Source organism: Delphinapterus leucas, unplaced genomic scaffold (assembly GCF_059928025.1).
Source record: "Delphinapterus leucas isolate spDelLeu-1000000601 "Yukka" unplaced genomic scaffold, BTC_Dleu_Yukka2 spDelLeu_asBTCV2_sq25, whole genome shotgun sequence".
In the NCBI taxonomy this organism is placed as follows: domain Eukaryota; kingdom Metazoa; phylum Chordata; class Mammalia; order Artiodactyla; family Monodontidae; genus Delphinapterus; species Delphinapterus leucas.
Window position 1 is genome coordinate 16,686,708 of NW_028322234.1, and position 19,544 is coordinate 16,706,251.

General features: G+C 44.3%; 1 pseudogene across 1 annotated transcript in view; it reads right to left on the minus strand.

Moving 5' to 3' along the window:
* Nucleotides 1-534: 534 nt before the first annotated feature.
* The window catches only part of LOC111165983 (uncharacterized), a 52,747-nt pseudogene continuing 33,737 nt past the window's right edge, over nt 535-19,544 (minus strand). The window contains exons 5-10 of the transcript XR_016391524.1: nt 14,302-15,665; nt 14,008-14,142; nt 13,571-13,623; nt 6,654-6,780; nt 4,293-4,482; nt 535-3,538 (exon numbers count right to left, since the gene is read on the minus strand). The product of XR_016391524.1 is annotated as an uncharacterized LOC111165983 (transcript). The remainder of the gene's footprint in view (nt 3,539-4,292; nt 4,483-6,653; nt 6,781-13,570; nt 13,624-14,007; nt 14,143-14,301; nt 15,666-19,544) is intronic.

Sequence of the window (19,544 nt, forward strand, 5' to 3'; positions counted from 1 at the left end):
GCACTGTCTTCTTTATCCACGCTTCTGTTGAGACATTGAGGTTGCCTCTGTACCTCGGCCATTGTAAATAATGCTGCAATGAACATAGAGGTGCATATGTATTTTTGAATTAGTTTTTGTTTTCTTAAAAAAATACCCAGAAGTGGGATTGCTGGATCGTACAGTAGTTCTATTTTTAAGAAACTCCATGTTGTTTTCCATAATGACTGCAGCCATTGATATTCCTAGCAACAGTGCTCTAGGTTACACTTTTCTCCAAATGCTTCACAACACTTGTTATTGGTGGTCTTTTTGATAATAGCCATTCTGACAGGTGTCATTGACAGGTGTTATCTCACTGTGTTATGATGTGCATCTCCCTGATTAGTGATGTTGAGCAGCTTTTCATGTGTCTGTTGGCCATCTGTATGTCTTCTTTGGAAAAATGTCTATTTAGATCTTGTGCACATTCTTTAAGTGGGTTTTTTTTGTTCATATTGAGTTGTACAAAGCCTTTACATATATATGTGTGTGTGTTGCATATGTATGTATGTGTGTGTGTGTGTGTGTATATATATATATATATATATATATATATCGTGAGAAAAAAGTCGTTTGATTCTCTTACATGTAGGTGCCAGTTTTCCCAACACTATTTATTGAAGAGGCTGTCTTTTCCCCATTGTATATTCTTGCATCTTTTCTCCTACATTAATTGACCTTACATTGTATTTATTTCTGAGCTCTCTATTCTGTTCCATTTATGTATGTGTCTGTTTTTCTGCCAGTATGGTTATTGACCTGGGTCCTTGGACTCTCTAATCAACAGAAATTGAAATGAGGCCAGACGAGAAATTCAGGCAAGGCTTTATGGGGACTCTCACTGCTCATCAAATATATGTGTAGTTGGAGCTCTTCCGTATGGGCAGAGCCAGAAGTCAGAAAACTGTGCTAGAACTCAGGGCCAGTAGGCTGCCATGCATCTCTGTCTCCTGATGGTACAGAAGACCCGAGAATCACGGTTTCCTTGGGGACTTCCCTGGCGGTCCAGTGGTTAAGACTCCATGCTTCCACTGAAGAGGGCAAGCGTTCAATCCTTGGTCAGGGAACTAAGATCCTGCATGTCAAGTGGTGCAGCCAAAAAAATAAAAATAATGATATTGGTTTGGCCAAAAAGTTCGTTCAGTTAGTGAATACATTGTTCAATAAAATTCTTGGTGAAAATGAAAAATGTGATACTTTCTATTTTTACTTAAAACCGAACGAACTTTTTGGCCAAAACAATAATAAAATTAAAAAAAAGAATCATGGCTTCCTCATTCCTGCATTCCAGACCTCATGCATCTTCCTCTTCTCAAGAACTTTAACTCAGAACCACTAACAGAAAGACTCTGGATATATTTTCCCACCTTACCCAAGATGACAACCCAGTTCAGTAGAACAATCTGGATAGGAGCTTTCATTTTCACACCACCAGGTCGCTCTTATTTCTTTTTTTTTTTTACTTTTTTTTTGGGGGGGGTGGCCACACAGCATGTGGGATCCTAGTTCCCCAACCAGGGACCGAACCCGCACCCCCTGCATTGGAAGCTCGGAGTCTTAACCACTGGACTGCCAGGGAAGTCCCTCAGGTCACTCTTCTTAACTCAATCTATTGTGTTCAATTTGCAACCAAGATCATGGACATGAACAGAGGTCAGATTATGAACATAATCAGATAAGCCTGTCATCTTCCATGACCTTCCACAATTACTAATTTCTGGGAGGAACACATATACGGTATCTGCTAGCAACAAACAACTTGGAAGACACACCTTTCAGTAATGAAGACTCAAGGAGAGGGTAAATATTGATTCAGGAGATTCCAGTATCTCTTAACAGTGGACAAGGAAAGATATTTAATTAATGCCAGCCTCATATCATGATCACATATTAGGAACATAATGGAAAGTAAGAATCAAAAATCTGTTCATCAAAAATGAAAGAAATCACAAGTTGCACATAAAAAAAATCACAAACCAAAAGCCACTTAGCACCCCTGGTATCAAAGACATTCTAATGGAAATGAGACAAGTTTTATATGATTGTACAATGATATAAACTCAGAGATAACAAAATGTAAGTGGTAGAGACGAACACGGAGGGATACTTATTACATGTTCAGATCAGCAACATGAAGTACAAATTAATGTACTGAGATCAGTATTAAGGATAAGACACTTACAAAAGAAAAAAAATTTTCCAAAATTTTTTCCATTCATAAGATTGCTCAGCAACTCCCTGGTGGTCCAGTGTTTAGGACTCCATGCTTCCACTGCAGGGGGTCTGGGTTCGATCCCTGGTTGAGGAACTAAGATCCCACAAGCCATGTGGTGTAAAAAAAAAAATTTCTTGACACTTGCTCCCACTTCTAATTTTTAAGACAGAATTATGGCTTTCCCACTATTCTTGGATTCAAGTTTTCCCACGGTGTGTGTCTTCATGTGTTTTTGCAGGGATACGAGATAACAGTAGGCTTTTTCACGCTGCTGACATTCACACAGTTTCTTTTCACTGTGTGTTTTCATGTGTCCTTTCAGAGATATGGGATATTTGAAGGCTTTCCCACACTGCTGACACTGATGGGGTTTCTCATCACTGTGGGTAATCATGTGTCCTTGCAGAGATCTCTGAAGCCTGAAGACTTTTCCACAATGCTGACACTGATAGGGCTTCTCTCCACTGTGTGTCCTCATATGTTCTCGAAGGGATGAGGGACTAATGAACGCTTTCCCACATTCTGTACATTCATAGGGTTTTATTCCACTGTGTCTTTTTATGTGCCTTCTAATGTACCTGGGACAATGGAAGGCTTTTCCACATTCATTACACACGCGAGAAGGCTTCTCTCTAGTGTGCATTCCCATGTGTCCTTGCAGGGATTTGCAATATGGGAAGGCTTCCCACACTGCTTATGTTCATAGGGTTTCTCTCCAGTGTGCATTCTCACATGTTCTTGAAACTGTGTGCTGCAAGTGAAAGCTTTCCCACATTCTTTACATTCATAGGGTTTCTCTCCAGTGTGAGTTCTCACATGCCGTGCAATCTGGGAATAACTGAAGGATTTCCCACATACTTCACACACGTGGATTTCTGTCCATAATGACCTCTCTTACGTCACTGAACAGATGGCAGGCAAGTGAGAGCTTTTCCAGATTTCTTATGCTCTAAAGACTGTTTACTACTGTCACTCTTCATGTACCTCTTAGCTGCTCTCCCAGCATCCTGATGTTTATCACGTTTCTCTACAATGTCTGTTTCCCTAGGAGGATTTAGGCAGGAGACAGAGCTGCAGGCTTGCCCACATCCTTCACATGGATAAGGTTTGTGTCCAGGGTGAGATCTTTGCTGATTCCTCTGGAAAGAACAATCCCTGAAGGTTTTTCCACACTTAGTGCATTTATAGGGCTGAACTGCAGTGCGATAACCCTTATGCACAGTAAGATTTGTAATCTGGTTCAGGGTTTCTCCACATTGATGATCTTCTTTACCTTCACAGAGACTCTCCACCAAATGACTTCTGTTCAAAATGGGAAGCACATTATTAGGGATTAATACTTATCAGTAATTTACTAATTAATGATTTACCGATGATTGTTAGTATTTGTGTTGACTAAGTGTTTGCCATTGGCATGTTTCCAGAATGCTCTTCAACTGTTACAAAGTGCAACAAATTTAATACTCTAGCTGAGGGCTCAAATAGAACCGTAACTTTCACTGTTTTCCAGATGAGGTTTCCTGACCATTGTTTCCTACTGAATTATGTTTCAGATGCTTAATATCGACATCATATTTATGAAAGTACTGTCTTGTGAAAATACTCTGAATACACAATTGTTTAACTAGGTTTCTATTCAATTTCAAGTGAGTCTAACACTCTGATGACACCTGCCTCACCGCCACCCCCGTGGGAGTGCCACTCACCTCAAACGCCTCTCCTGGGTTACATGCTGATCATGCATGTTATGAAATGCCCAGTTTTCTCCAAAAACAGACTAGGAATCATTTCTTCTGAATCTTACTATTTTCTCTTCACTGCATAGTACATTCTCTAAAATATCCCACTGAGAACTTGATCCACTGGTTTTAACTTGAGGGCAAGAGCCTGCAACAATTGGTAGCATAACTAAATCCTTGGGGAAGAAAAGGTGGGGAAAAGGAAAGAAAAGAGACCATATGTAGATGTCTTTCCACAGACTGATTCAAAAATGTAAAACTAAATTTATAAGGAAGGATGGTCATGTGCAACACTGTGGTTTATAAGAAATACATACATGGGCTTCCCTGGTGGCGCAGTGGTTGAGAGTCCGCCTGCCGATGCAGGGGACACGGGTTCATGCCCCGGTCCAGGAAGATCCCACATGCCGCAGAGCGGCTGGGCGCGTGAGCCATGGCTGCTGAGCCTGTGCGTCCAGAGCCTGTGCTCCACAACGGGAGAAACCACAACAGTGAGAGGCCCGCATACTGCAAAAAATGAAAAAGAAAAAGAAAATACATACATATATTTTTGGTCATTCCAATGAATGACATATATTTCTCAGATAGATCAGGTCCTCATCCACAGTATCCTGCTCAAGCATCCCAAAACTCTTGGAATTTCCTGAGCAATAAAAGCAGTGGAATAATATTTGGTCTCCTGTCCTCAGTTCCTGAAAATGCTTCAGGGTCAGAAGGGTGAAATGAGTGTTTTGTTACTCATAACAAGCCCTTTCCATCACAACTGTATTTATATTCATGAAGGTGACTGTCGGAAAGCACCACAGGATGGGGGCTGGTTGCAAATGGAGACACCATGTGATTAAAGGGTGGAACTTTCAGTCCCACTCACACCCCTGGACACAGCACCAGCAATGGGGAAGGGAGAGAGGCTGTAGGTTGAATCACTTGCCAATGGAGAGTGATTCCATCAATCATGCCTAGGGAATGAAGCCTCCACACAATAAAAGGGGGGTTCAGAGAGCTTCTGGGTTGCAGAACACATGGAGATGCGGGGAGAGTGGCACCTGGACGGGGCGTGGAAACTCCATGCCCTCCTGACATAGCTTCCCCTATGAATCTTTTCCATCTGGCTATTCTTCAGTGATATCTGTTTACATTAAAGTGGCAGTGAAGTAAGTAAAATGTTCCCCTGAGTCCTGTGAGTGTGGTAGCAAAATAACTGGACTAGAGGAGGGGGCGATGGAAAGCTCTCATTCACAGCCAGTCGGTCAGAAGTCAAGGTTAACAACCTGGGCTTACATATGGAGTCTGACGTCTAAAAGGAGGTCACTGGAATCTCCAATGTTAGCTGGTTGGTCAGAAGCGCTGGCAACAGCCTGGCCTTGTGATCCGCATGTGACGTGGGGTGTGAAGATGGCGGGGGTGGGGGTGAGTCTTATAGGACTGAATCCTTCAGCCATGGAATCTGTGGCTATTGCTGGGTAGATAATCTGAGCATTGACCTGAATTCTATGATGCCCTGCTGCTGTCCAAAAATTGTTGGTGTGTGGTGCCTTAACACATGCCCACAACACGTTGGAACTGGGTCTACACCTAATTTAACACTCAAGCCAAGAAAACCTTATGAGGACCTTGGCTATTTGGAACTTCCACCATGGTAGGGAAACTGAGTCAAAGTGGCAGCCTGATCACTAAGAAATACTTCAAAAGAGACAGAGATTGGGGAATTCCCTGCCAGTCCAGTGGTTAAGACTCTGCAATTCTATTGCAGGGGGCACAGATCCCTGGTTGGAGAACTAAGTTCCCGTATGCTGCAAGGCACGGCCAAAAGAATTAAAAAATAATAAAATGTTGCTTCTTTAAAAAAAAAAAGAGAGAGAGAGAAAGATGGAGACTGATATTGAGACCAATATTATCAGAGAAGTAAAGTAGGAAGGAACTGGGTGAAATGCACATTCCCAAATGCTCTCTTTGTAAAAGGTGCTACAGAAAGACTTCCCAAGTGGGCAAAGATGGATGAAAAGTCCAACAGGGAAGCCAGGTTAATGACAAACATCACCTTCTCAAAGACAGAGGCATGTTTCTAACAGTTATGTCCAAATATCTCTCCCTGATCCAGAACCTGCTCCTCCCAAGAGGTGTGCCCTCCTGGTGATCGCAGGCACAGAGGCCCTAGACGAAGCCTATCTCCACTGACCCAGCTGCCACTAGGAGATCAGATGGTGCGTGGCTGCTGTCCTGCTCGTGGAGAAAAGCTCCTCAGGGGGAGGATGGAGGACCACAAGCCATCCATCAGATGAGCCGCTTCTCTGGTCCTCAAGTCACTGAGGATGGGTGAGTTTGGGTTTAACTACAGCAAGATTATCAGGTCAAATGTGTACTGATCACAGTGTAACTTTCACAGGATGAAAACCGAAACGCTGCTCTCATTGCCCCAAAGTGACACTGGAGACCACGCTCACATTTACACAATTAGGGAGCCTCAGGATTCTGATCAAGAGTAACAAAGAGTCAATCAATACAGTAAACTTTGTTTTCATGGAAAAGCTACCTGACCCTAAGTAGGTTTCATGAAAGCTTGGACTGTGTCTGTCTTTTCTCCAACATATTCCCATCCTTGTCCCTTATAAGAAAGGACAACTGTTAAGAAATATTTGTTCTCTAAAGACCAAGTACAGGGAGGAAGCCATCCTCACCCACAGAAGCCAGGTTCCTGAAGGTCTCCAGCATCACGTCTCTGCAGAGGTTCCTCTGAGCCGGGCCCAGCAAAGCCCACTCCTCCACAGTGAAGTTCACAGCCACATCCTCAAAGCCCACCGAGTCCTGAAACAGCCACAGGTTCCATGTCAGCAAGGCTCCCTCTTCACCCCCGTGTGTGGGAGGATGGCGAGGCTGGCAGTTGGGAACCAGACTCAATTCCTAGGACTCCTGAGCTTACACTCCTGTGGGAAATGAACACACACAAGCCAATCAAATGCATTTTACTCAGTGATGGTAAGTGCTGGAAACTGAAGCAAAAGCAATATCTGATAAACACTCATGCACACATAATGAAAAAGAACTGTTTTTTTACCAAATATAAAATAGATAAACAGGGACTTCCCTGGCGGTCCAGTGGTTAAGACTCCACGCTTCCACTGCAGGGGGTATGGGTTCAATCCCTGGTCGGGGAACTAAGTTCCCACGTGCCATGCGGCATGGCCACAAAAAATAAATAAATTTTAAAAAGTAAATGTGTTTTAAAACATAGATAAACAAGGATTTACTATATACCACAGGGAACTATATTCAAATCTTTTAATAATCTATAATGAAAAAAGATCTGAAAAAATATATATATATACATGCATGACCAAATCACTTTGCTGTATACCTAAAAGTAACACAATATTGTAAATCAACTATACTTCAATTTTTTAAAAAAAACTGTTTTCAGTGAGAGAGAAGAATCTGAGGTGGTAAAGACTGAAAATAAAATCATCATTCAGATAAGAAGGAAATGAATACTTGGTTTGGTCAAAAGTTATTTCCTTGAAACTCCTAGAACAGGAGCAGACTGTCAGGAGGCCGTGAACACTGATTTTCCAGGGCCGCTGCATCTGAACAACTCTCGCCTGGACTGAAAAGCATGTAAAAGCCTGGGCCAGTCCCCTCATATCCAACAGAGGCAGACACGACCCCCTGCCAGGATGAGGTGGACACCGAGGGCACAGATGCAGGCCAGGGCCCAGGGCCTGGGACAGCTGTGGGGTAAGAGGAGGCCTGGTTCCTGAGGGATCTGTCAAGCCAGCAGGGCCTCTCAGATAATCATGTGCCCAGAAATAGAGGAAAATGTTCCACAAAGAAGAGTCACAGAAGGATCTGACGGCAATAGGGCCAAAGGAGACTTGAACAGAGAGAAAAAAAACACCTAATTATTATCTTTAGGACAATATGGATGACACCAGACCCCTGAAATACAAAGCAAGCAATTATTTTTATAAATTAGAATTTTAATTCAAAATATATTCTGACAATCTAAACTATAAAAAATTCCAAATACATCAGCTACAAAGAAGGCAAGGCTGCCTCACCCAGGGCTGCAACTGGGGTTTGCTAATCACACACCTGATAAGAAACTTGTATTTTAAATACATTTTTAGGGACTTCCCTGGTGACGAAGTGGTTAAGAATCCACCTGCCAATGCAGGGGACACGGGTTCCAGCCCTGGTCCCGGAAGATCCCACATGCCTTGGAGCAACAAGCCCGTGCACCACAACTACTGAGCCTGTACTCTAAAGCCCGTGCTCCGACACAAGAAAAGCCCCTGCAATGAGAAGCCCTCCCACTGCAACAAAGAGCAGCCCCCGCTCGCCACAACTAGAGAAAGACCACACACAGCAACAAAGACCCAATGCAGCCAAAAATAAATATATTTATTTTAAAACAATTTTAATTAAAAAAAGAATGAATACAACTGATCAATCAATAAGCTCATTAAAAGATGCTGGACATTACTCATCAGGGAAATGCCAATCAAAGCTACAAGCAGACATGTCTTCACACCCACCAAGATGGATATAAAGACAGAGAAACAAGTGCTGGCGAGGACATGAGGAACTTGGAACCCTCACCCAGTGCTGGAGGGAAGGTAAGATGGTGAAGCCACTTTGGAAGACAGTCTGGTAGTTCCTCAAAATGATGAACACTGAGTCACCAATTTCAACCTAGGTATCTATCTACTTGAGAGAGGCGAAAGCAAACACTAACATGAAAGCTAATAGATAGGGATTTCCCTGGTGGTGCAGTGCTTAAGAATCCGCCTTCCAATGCAGGGGACACGGGTCCGATCCCTGGTCCGTGAAGATCCCACATGCTGCGGAGCAACTAAGCCCGTGCACCACAACTACTGAGCCTGCGCTCTAGAGCCCGTGAACCACAACTACTGAGCCCACATGACACAACTACTGGAACTGCTGCAATGAGAAGCCCACGCACCGCAACAAAGAGTAGCCCCTACTCGCCGCAACTTGCAAAAGCCTGTGCGCAGCAACAAAGACCCAGCACAGCCAAATATAAATAAATTTATAAAAAAAAATTTTTTTTAAGGATGCATATATGTATATGTATAACTGATTCACTTTGCTGTACACCTGAAACTAACATAACATTGTAAATCAACTATACTCCAACAAAGATTTTTTTTAAAATTAAAGATAATGAGCAGAATAAAAACAAAGAAACAAACAAAAACAATAGAACTTGGGCACATAAAAGACAATGTGAATTGCATTCTCATCCTGAGCTCTTGGTAATAATAGATATAGAAAGCTCTCTAATGGAGATTAGTGCGTGCTTGATTTTTTAAAATCATTAATAGAAGATCAATGATGTGGTTTTACCAGGAAAAAAATACAGGCAGACCTCAGAGATAGTTTTTACTCCAGACCACCCAGATAAAGTGAATATCGAAATTAAGGGAGTTACACAAATTTTTTTATTTCCTGGTGCATAAAGTCATGTTCACACTATACGGTAGTCTACTAAGTGTGCAAAAGCATTGTGACTAAAACCTTGTATGTACCTTAATTTTTTTTTTTTTTTTTTTTTTTTTTGCGGTACGTGGGCCTCTCACTGTTGTGGCCTCTCCCGTTGCGGAGCACAGGCTCCAGACGCGCAGGCTCAGCGGCCATGGCTCACGGGCCCAGCCGCTCCGTGGCATGTGGGATCTTCCCGGACGGGGGCACAAACCCGCGTCCCCTGCATCGGCAGGCGGACTCTCAACCACTGCACCACCAGGGAAGCCCATGTACCTTAATTTTTTAAAAGAGTTTATTGCTAAAACATTAGCCATTAGTAAGCAAATGCTCTTGGTAAAAAATGGCACCCAAAGGCTCGCTGGATGCAGGGTTGCCACATACCTGCAATCTGTAAAAATCAAAGTATTTGCAAAGTGCAATAGTCATAACAGAATAAAACATGTGCCTTTATTCATAGCTCAAATGACTGTCTATGTCTACCCAAAAAGAATACTAAGATAATCACAGATGGGAGGGAGACGCAAGAGGGAAGAGATATGGGGATATATGTATATGTATAGCTGATTCACTTTGTTATAAAGCAGAAACTAAAAAACACCATTGTAAAGCAATTATATTCCAATAAAGATGTTTAAAAAAAAAAAGATAATCACAGAATCAGATTTTTAGTACATTTCCAGAATGCAAACTCATAAATATAAATCTCAGTGTACTCTGATCATTAGAAACAAGCAGTTGAAAGTAAATGTTTAAAATTTTATACACATAGACTTTTAAAACTACTTGGGGGAATTCCCTGATGGTCCACGGATTAGGACTCTGCTTCCACTGCAGGGGGCACAGCTTCGACCCCTGGTCAAGGAACTAAGATCCCGCAAGCCACATAGCACAGCCAAAAAAAAAACCTACTTGGTATTAAAACTAATTTTCTTTCGAGATGCTCAACATTGCTAATTATTAGAGAAATGCAAATCAAAACTACAATGAGGTACCACCTCACACTGGTCAGAATGGCCATTGTTAAAAAGTCTACAAATAACAAATGCTGGAGAGGGTTTGGACAAAAGGGAACCCTCCTACACTGTTGGTGGGAATGTAAATTGGTGCAGTCACTATGTAGAATAGTATGGAGGTTCCTTAAAAAACTGAAAATAGAGCTACCGTTATGATCCAGCAATCCCACTCCTGGGCATATATCTGGAGAAAACCATAATTTAAAAAGATACATGCACCCCAATGTTCATTGCAGCACTATTTACAATAGCCAGGACATGGAAGCAACCTAAATGTCCATTGACAGATGAATGCATAAAAAGATACACACACACACACACACACACACACACACGTATACTACTCAGCCATAAAAAAGAATGAAATAATACAATTTGCAGCAACACAAATGGACCTAGAGATTATCATACTACGTGAAGTAAGTCAGAAAGAGACAAATATCATATGATATCACTTATATGTGGAAACTAAAAAAATGATACAAATGAACTTACTTACAAAACAGAAACAGATTCACAGACTTAGAAAACAAATTTATGGTTACCAAGGGAGAAAGGTGGGGGGAGGGATAAATTAGGAGTTTGGGATTAACAGATACACACTACTATATATAAAACAGATAATCAACAAGGACCTACTGTATAGCGCAAGGAACTCTACTCAATTTTCTGTAATAACCTAAATGAGAAAAGAATCTGAAAAATAGGTGTATATATATATGTATATATATATATATATATATAACTGAATCACTTTGTTGTACACCTGAAATTAATACAACATTGTAAGTCAACTATACTCCAATATAAAATGAAAATTTAAAAAAAGAAATGCTGAACACCAACGGGTTATCAGTAAAAACCAATATACCATCACAAGGAGATCCCGTTTCAGACACTTGAGATAGACAAAATTAAGGTGGATTCTCCAAGTGCTGGAAAGGGTGTGGAATAAACACTCGACTCCAGCCCAACATCCACATTTCCTAGTATTTTAAAAACATCCATAATCTACAACCTGGCAATTTTTGCCCAAGAGTAAAAAATTTGTGATACATTTGACCCAGGAGACAAAAAGGAGTGTAACAGCATTGGTGACAGATCAGAAATTAACATGAGACGGGACTTCCCAGGTGGCGCAGGGGTTAAGAATCCGCCTTTCAATGCAGGGGACCAGGGTTTGATCCCTGGTGGGGAAACTAAGATCCCAAAGTAAGATCCCACATGCCTGGGGGCAATTAAGCCTGCGCACCACAACTAGAGAAGCCTGCGTGCCACATCGAAGAGCCTCGCAGGCCAAAACAAAAAATTTCTAAATTTAAAAAAATAATAAATAAATAAATTAACATGGGACAACCATGAGCAAAATCCACAAGGACTGGATGGAGGAGTTAACCGGGGGACCCCTTTCCTCTGACTGCAGCACGTGTGAAATAGACTGCGACTGAGAGCCACACAGAAGCCTTCCATGTGATGTCACTGGTGTAGCACTGCTCATATTCACTTATCACAAATTCAGCAGAAGCAAAATCAAATAAAACACTGCTCGGTGATGAAGGACAGAGGTAAAGAGGCAAAGAATACCAAAAAGACCAGAACAGCTGTCACCCCAGGGGCTGCCCACTGGGAGATAAATAAGTTTATTGGACTTGTCTGTGGCTTTTGCTATACCTTGTCTACCTGAGTTACAATTCTTTGCCGTTCGCCAAAGAAAAGAAAATTTTTTTTGCTGGTAAATAACTGACTCATTTTTAAGGTCAACAGCCATTTCTTACCCGAACTTTGCTCAGACTTCTCCCCCAGAGGCCTCTGAATTTGGGTCCCTCCTCAGCCCCCCGCACCCCGACCCTGAGCAACACTGAGCTGCAGAACAAGCCCCTGCAGACCTGGGTCTAGAATGCACTGACCACAGGGGGCCCGGACCTGACAAAGAGCCTTGCTCTCAAGTCCTCACAAAGAAGAGAGAAGCCCTTGGCAGTGGGTTAGAGGTGGTGGCACGTTTTTATACAAACATGTCTCCCAAATTGCGATTCTTAAGACCCCCAAACAAAGTTCTTTGTTCTTTGCAGCCTAAATACAGATTTTCTACATGCCACAGGAGGGCCTGGGGACCTCTTGAGTCAGGGGTCCGTCCAGTGGGCAAGGTCACTGTGGATCGGTGTCTTTTTTTTTTTGGCGGTGGGGCATGCCAGATTGAGATCCCCGAGCAGGGATAGAACCCATTCCCCTGCAGTGGAAGCGCAGTCTTAACCAATTGACGGCCAGAGGAGTCCCTGGATCGGTGCCCTTTGTTTAAGCACAAAGACACTCTGCGATGTCACTGCGTGCAAGGAAGGGGCGGGCCTCGTGGGTTCTCCCTTGATACCCTCCCCCCATATCTGGCCTTCTCAGCTTCTCCGCATCTCATTTCTTCCCCCACATCATCAGGCTCACCCCCACAAGCCCCTGAACTTTGGGTAGCACCCAGGGAACAATGAGGTTCAGAACAAGTCCCTGGTCAGCTTAAGAGAATGGGCCCACCCAGAGGACCCTGTCCAGTCCAGCCTCGCTGGTCCCGCAGTCCACGCATCGCCCTCACTCGCCCAACTTCCCTCCTCACACAGAAAAGCCCTTTTCTGTGCGGTTGGAGACGCTGGCACATCTCTGGGATCTGAACCTCGGCCCTATCGCAACAGTATTTGCAGTATTTGCCGTCTCCTTCACCATCTCTAGACTTGACTTTATGTGTCAGGTCCAGGGCGGATATCCCACAGCGCCTGACCATCCTTTCCTGCCTCGGACCCCGACTCAGCCGAGGGGTCAGTCAAGAAGGCTGGACCACAACCAGCGGCTGAGGGCTGAAACTCAAGTCCGGACCTGAGGACAACACGCCGGGTCCCCACCCCGCGGCCGAGGGGGAGACTCGGGTCTCGACACGGGACAGGACGCCGGGTCCCCACCCCGAGGCCGAGGGGGAGACTCGGGTCGGGATCCCGGGGCGGGTGGGACGTGGGGAGATCCCGGCCCGCCGCCGCTTTCGATAGGCTCCGGTCTATTCTATGCAGCCTCTTCCAAGTTCGGGACCCGGGCCGCGCACTCACCATCTCCGACTGCTTCCGGGTTCTCTGAAGCGTCCTCACTGCGGCCTTGCAACCTGGGCAGGTGAGAGCGATGGGGACGGATCACCTGAGGCCAAGCGGGTTCGCACAAGGGGCGGGGCTGCTGAGGAAAACTTCCGCGGGTTGGGAACGCGCCCGCCGCGCGTCCTCATTGGACGACTCTCCGGCGCCCGGGCTCTGATTGGATAGTAATCTGTGCCCCGCCCCTGCCCTGACGGACAGCCCTCCTGATCCCATTCGGGCCAGGTTGCTTTGTCCAGACCCCGCCCAGTCGTCGCTGATTGGACAGTTCAACCAGACCCCGCCCCTGCTCCTACTTGGCAGGCCACAGGCACACGCGTGTCTGATCCGCCCGCCTGGGACTTGGGCTCAGTGCAGACCGGGCTCTGGGCGCGGCGCACCGTGTGGCATCTGCCCACCTGGGCGGCTCGCCTGTGTCCTCCTCCTGCACCTGGAAGTCCAGACTCAGTTTCCCCGCGGATCGCTCCATATCCGGAGTGAAGATGAGAAAAGGTGGGACACGGCAAGGGCCGAGGTCACCGTGGAAATGTTCCCTTTAAGAACAGACTCGCAGTTACATCACCACATGAAAGGCAGGTTCACGTTAGGTTTTGAAGTGTGACCTTTGACACGGGAAAGCCCCGCCCTTCGTCCCCTCCCCCGCCTCTGGGGCTTGAGATCAGCAACTCGAGCGATCTGCCAAGTAACTTTACCCCATGTGAAGTCGGACCCTGAGGCCCCAGCCGCCGAACAGGACTGGTCTCAGCATATCCACAGGTGTGAGGCGCCACAGTTCTCAGGTGTGCATTTTACACTGCAAGGAAATGTTTTTTAGATCTGTTTTTGAGTGTTGCTAAATAATTTTGAAATATGAAAAGGCTGTGATATCCCGAAAGCAATTGAACTCCTATTTTAACTGATTGAAAAAGAAAAGCAATAAAAGCTTAATTAAGTTTGCGTTGGACCTGAAAATTCTTAAGGTTCTGATTAAATTAGCCCAAAACAATCCCACATGCCGCGGTGCAACTAAGCCCATGCGCCACAACTACTGAGATCGCACGCCTCAAGAGAGAGCCCGCTTGCAGCAAACTACAGAGCCCACGCGGCCTGGAACCCCTGCGCCACAACTAGAGAGAGTAAACCCACACGCCACAACTAGAGAGAAGACCGCATGCCACAACAAAGAGCCAGCGGGCCGCAACGAAAATCCCGCCTACTGCGACTAAGACCCAATGCAGACAAAAAAATAAATATTTAAAATAAATAAATAAGCCCAAAACATTTATAGCATTTCATATGACTGCTCATTTCAGAAAATACCCTCCAACTTGAGATGGAGTAAAAAAGTATAAACTTGAATACAACTGACTATTTTACTTATAAACATAATTATGAAAATTCATTTTCTGTGGTTTGCGGAAAGGTTTTATTCACTTTCATTAAAATTATAGTTCAGGGCGACAAATTTTAAAATGCTTTCCTATGGTAGAAAAGTGACTTCCAATTACAAGTAAATTACTTATGATTCCTAAACTTTTTTTTTTTTCATTTTGTGAATTAATAATGAATGCTGGGACTTCCCTGGGGGCGCAGTGGTTAAGATTCCACCTGCCAATGAGGGGGACACAGGTTCGAGCCCTGATCTGGGAATATCCCACAAGCCGCGGAGCAACTAAGCCCGTGCGCCACAACTACTGAGCCCGCGTGCCACAATTACTGAAGCCCGCGCGCCTAGAGCCTGCGCTCTGCAACAAGAGAAGCAACCGCAATGAGAAGCCCACGCACCTCAACGAAGAGTAGCCCCCCCCCCCCGTTCACGACAACTAGAGAAAGCCCGCGGGCAGCAACGAAGACCCAACGCAGCCAAAATTAATTAATTAATTAAAATAATAATACAAATGAATGCTGTTTCGAAAAACTTAGCCTGAGGGCTTCCCTGGTGACGCAGTGGTTGAGGGTCCGCCTGCCGATGCAGGGGACACGGGTTCGTGCCCCAGTCCGGGAAGATCCCACATGCCGCGGAGCGGCTAGGCCCGTGAGCCATGGCCGCTGAGCCTGCGCGTCCGGAGCCTGTGCTCTGCAACGGGAGAGGCCACAACAGTGAGAGGCCCGCGTACCGAAAAAAAAAAAAAGAAAAACTTAGCCTGAGATTTGGAAATCTAAGCGTTATGGAGGAAGAATGTCAGCTGCCATATCAGTAAACAAAGGAAGTTGCAGCCATCAAGTCAGCTTCCACTGCAGCCGCCCCCAACTGTGCACCCCGAGGGGATTCAGGATGGAGAAAAGCAGGATACTGGCCCTAGATACTTAAGGTGCATATCAAAGGAATGATTTCAATCAGCCCAGACTCTTGCATCTTCCCATACCTAGAAAAGCACTAAATTCATTAACTTGACATGTCTGGTTTTCTTTAATTAACAGTAATCTTTCGATGTTTCTACTACCTGATTTTTGTTGCAAAATTCCTATCCATCCTGGTTCCTCCCTTACCTCTGGAGAGGTCCCTCAGGGCGATCTGAGAAGCCGTCTTCTGACTTTCAATCCTCAGAAAGTCTGCCAAGTATAACATAATTCTCCACTTTTAGGTTGTGCTTTTTTTTTTTCAGTCCACAATTGTGAATCACTGTGTTGTACACCTGAAAATTCTATAATATTATACATCAACTATACCTCAATTTTTAAAATATTAAACAAAAATAATTTTAGAATTTTAACTTTTTAAAAATTCTTAAAACAAAAATAATGCGGTTGGGAAAATGATGCTGAGAAATAAAATACTGCCTACCATATCAGTAAACAAAGGATGTCACAGTCTTTAGCGATTGCACCCACCTCCTACAGTGAGCCGGTGAGCCCTGAGGGAACTCAGGATGTGTCAGGATACTGGCCCCAGAGAGCTGAGGTGCATATCAAAGGAATGATTTCAGTGAGCCAAGACTCTTGCAACTTCCCATACACAGAAAAGTGCCAAATTCCCTAACTTGAGATATCTGGTTTTCTTTAATTAAGAATAATCTTTGTACTACTACCTGCCCTTTGTTGCAAAACTTCTACATAACCTGGCTTCTCGCCTCGCCTCCTTGGAGCAGTTTCTCAGAGTTATCTGTAACGCTGTCTCCCGGGCTGCAGTCCTCATTGTGCCCCAAATAAAACTTAACTCACAGCTGTCACGTTGTGCATATATTTCTTTTAAGTCAACACGAGGTTCGGCTGCTCACTGCTCATATGCCAATAATTCAAGAGGTAAGTGTCGGTAGGAGAGAAAGGGGCTTTAATCAGAAAAGCTGGCAATCTGGGGAGAAGGTGGACTTGTGTCCGAGACCAACTCCAAAGATTCTGCTTAGGCATGACAGTTTTTAAAGGGGGAAAAGGGGGGTGGGGGAGAATCTCAGTGAATCATCGAGGCAGGAGGTTGAGTTCTGCATCCTTCTCCACTGCGAGCAGATACCATCTCTTCAGATGTTATCTTGCCTGTGTGATCTGCCTGCAGGATTGCTAAGGGGGCTGTTGCAGATAGAGAGCTAGTCATTTTTTACCTGCTTTATTCTTCATTTTTCTTTTCCATCTAGGAAAAGAACAACCAGGTTAGACAAGGCATGGTGTACATTCAGGAGAGCATAAGTCAGGAGTTAGTATCAACTGCTTAGTGATCTCATTCCTATAATTAGGTCTTTTAAGATTAGTGGGGGACAGAAATGGGTAACAGAAAAGGGGCAAAAGAGCTGCTTTCAATCCCTATTATATGCACCTCAGCTATCTAGGGCCAGTTTCCTGTGCTTTCTCATCCTGAGTCTCCTCAGGGTGCACCTCGGGAGCAGCTGTAATGTGATGGCTTGACGGCTGCAACATCCTTTGTTTACTGATATGGCAGGCAACATTTTTCATTCAGAATGTTTCCCATTGGTCGTAAATTCCACCAATGTTTGGGAGATATCTCATGACCAATTTTGTCCCATGGTGCTAGGAAAGCTCATTCCTAGATCAGGTAAAGATTCTGTTGATATGCCAATTTTTGGATTAGGCCTTGGGTTTTTTTTGCTTTTTTAAAAAATATTTATTTATGGCTGCATTGGGTCTTCGTTGCTGTGCACAGGCTTTCTCTAGTTGCAGCAAGAGGGGGCTACTCTTCGTTGCAGTACGCGGGCTTCTCATTTCGGTGGCTTCTCTTGTTGCGGAGCACAGGCTCTAGGCATGCGGGCTTCAGTAGTTGTGGCATGCAGACTCAGTAATTGTGGCACACGGACTTATTTGCTCTGCAGCGTGTGGGATCTTCCCAGACCAGGTATCAAACCTGTGTCCCCTGCATTAGCAGGCGGATTCTTAACCACTGCGCCACCAAGGAAGTCCCAGATGGGGCCCTGTTGATAATTTAAAATTCTCTGGATCACCTGTCTTACTAGTTTACTATGATCCAGGAAATGTTTTCCCCTGTTGCTTTTTCCCATACCTAGAATTACACTATTACAATTGTTCTGTCTAGAGTTATAAACGAGATCTATTTCCTCAAGACAGGATATAAGTAATATACCTAGTAACATAAAATAGACAGGAAATAAGTATCTTATATCTTATAAAATAGACAGGATATAAGTAATATACCTAGTAACATTAATGAAGTCACAAGTAGGGACTTAAGCCATGAGCTTCCAGAACAAAACCAGCTTCCCAAAAGATCACCAAGGCTAGGAAGTAGGTCATCTAAGGCAGCAATCTGATTTTTCAGGTAGCTTATTAAATGTATTATATTGGAGTATTCATCTGGTATGAAAACACAGGATTCAGTTTGAATTAGGGCACACGTGCCTCCTTGAGATGCTGTAAGGATATCAAGGACCATATGATTTTGTAACACAGCTTTCCTCATAATGGGGATCTCAGAATTCAGTAGGTTAATAGCCTGGTTACTATCATTTAAGGCCTTAGGGTGAATTCTGTTAAGGCTTCACTGTGGGAAATTACATCTTCCAGTCCTACTGAAGGCACAAAATAGCTGCTAAGTGATCCTACCAGTGAAACACAGATCTTTTGGTCCATCGGGCTCATATTGATGGTAAATTTGCTGGGGTTGCGTCTAAGGGAATCCTACAGTACATCTTCCTATCCATCATGGCAGAAGTCAGGGCCATAGGTTGAACCCACAAAGCCATCGAGTCCCATTAGGTGTGACCCATTATATTCCTGGTCACCTGACCCAAAATGCTCCATACCAATCACTATCTTTTTTTTTGGCCACAGCAAACGGCTTGTGGGATCTTAGTTCCCCAACCAGGGATCGAACCCGCACACTCAGCAGTGAAAGCACAGAGTCCTAACCACTGGACCACCAGGAAATTCCCCAGTCACTATCTTGAAGGGAAATGAAATGACATATTGGCATTTTTTATAAGGTACCCAGCCTAATTTCCTAGTGTATTTAGGCTGATTATCTTTAGTATGATTTAATTGTTTGCAACACATTGTGGGGGGGGGGCGTCTTTAAACTTAGACGACCATAGCCTGGTGTTAGCCAAATAAATCCATCCCATAACTGAGGGAAGGTCCCTCCTAGTAATCAAGAGGTGACTTTTTTTTTTTTAATTTTATTTATTTATTTATTTTTGGCCGTGTCGGGTCTTAGCTGCTGCGTGTGGGCTTTCTCTAGTTGCAGTGAGTGGGTGCTACTCGTCGTTGCAGCGCGCAGGCTTTTCATCGCTATGGCTTCTCTTGTTGCGGAGCACAGGCTCTGGGCGTGCGAGCTTCAGTAGTTGCAGCACGGGGGTTCAGTACTTGTGGCTCACGGACTCTGGAGTGCAGGCTCAGTAGTTGTGGCGCTTGGGTTTAGTTGCTATGCGGCATGTGGGATCTTCCTGGGCCAGGGATTGAACTCATGTCCATTCCCTGCATTGGCAGATGGATTCTTAACCATGTGCCACCAGGGAAGTCCCAAGAGGTGACATTTTTTAATTGAAATTTAGCT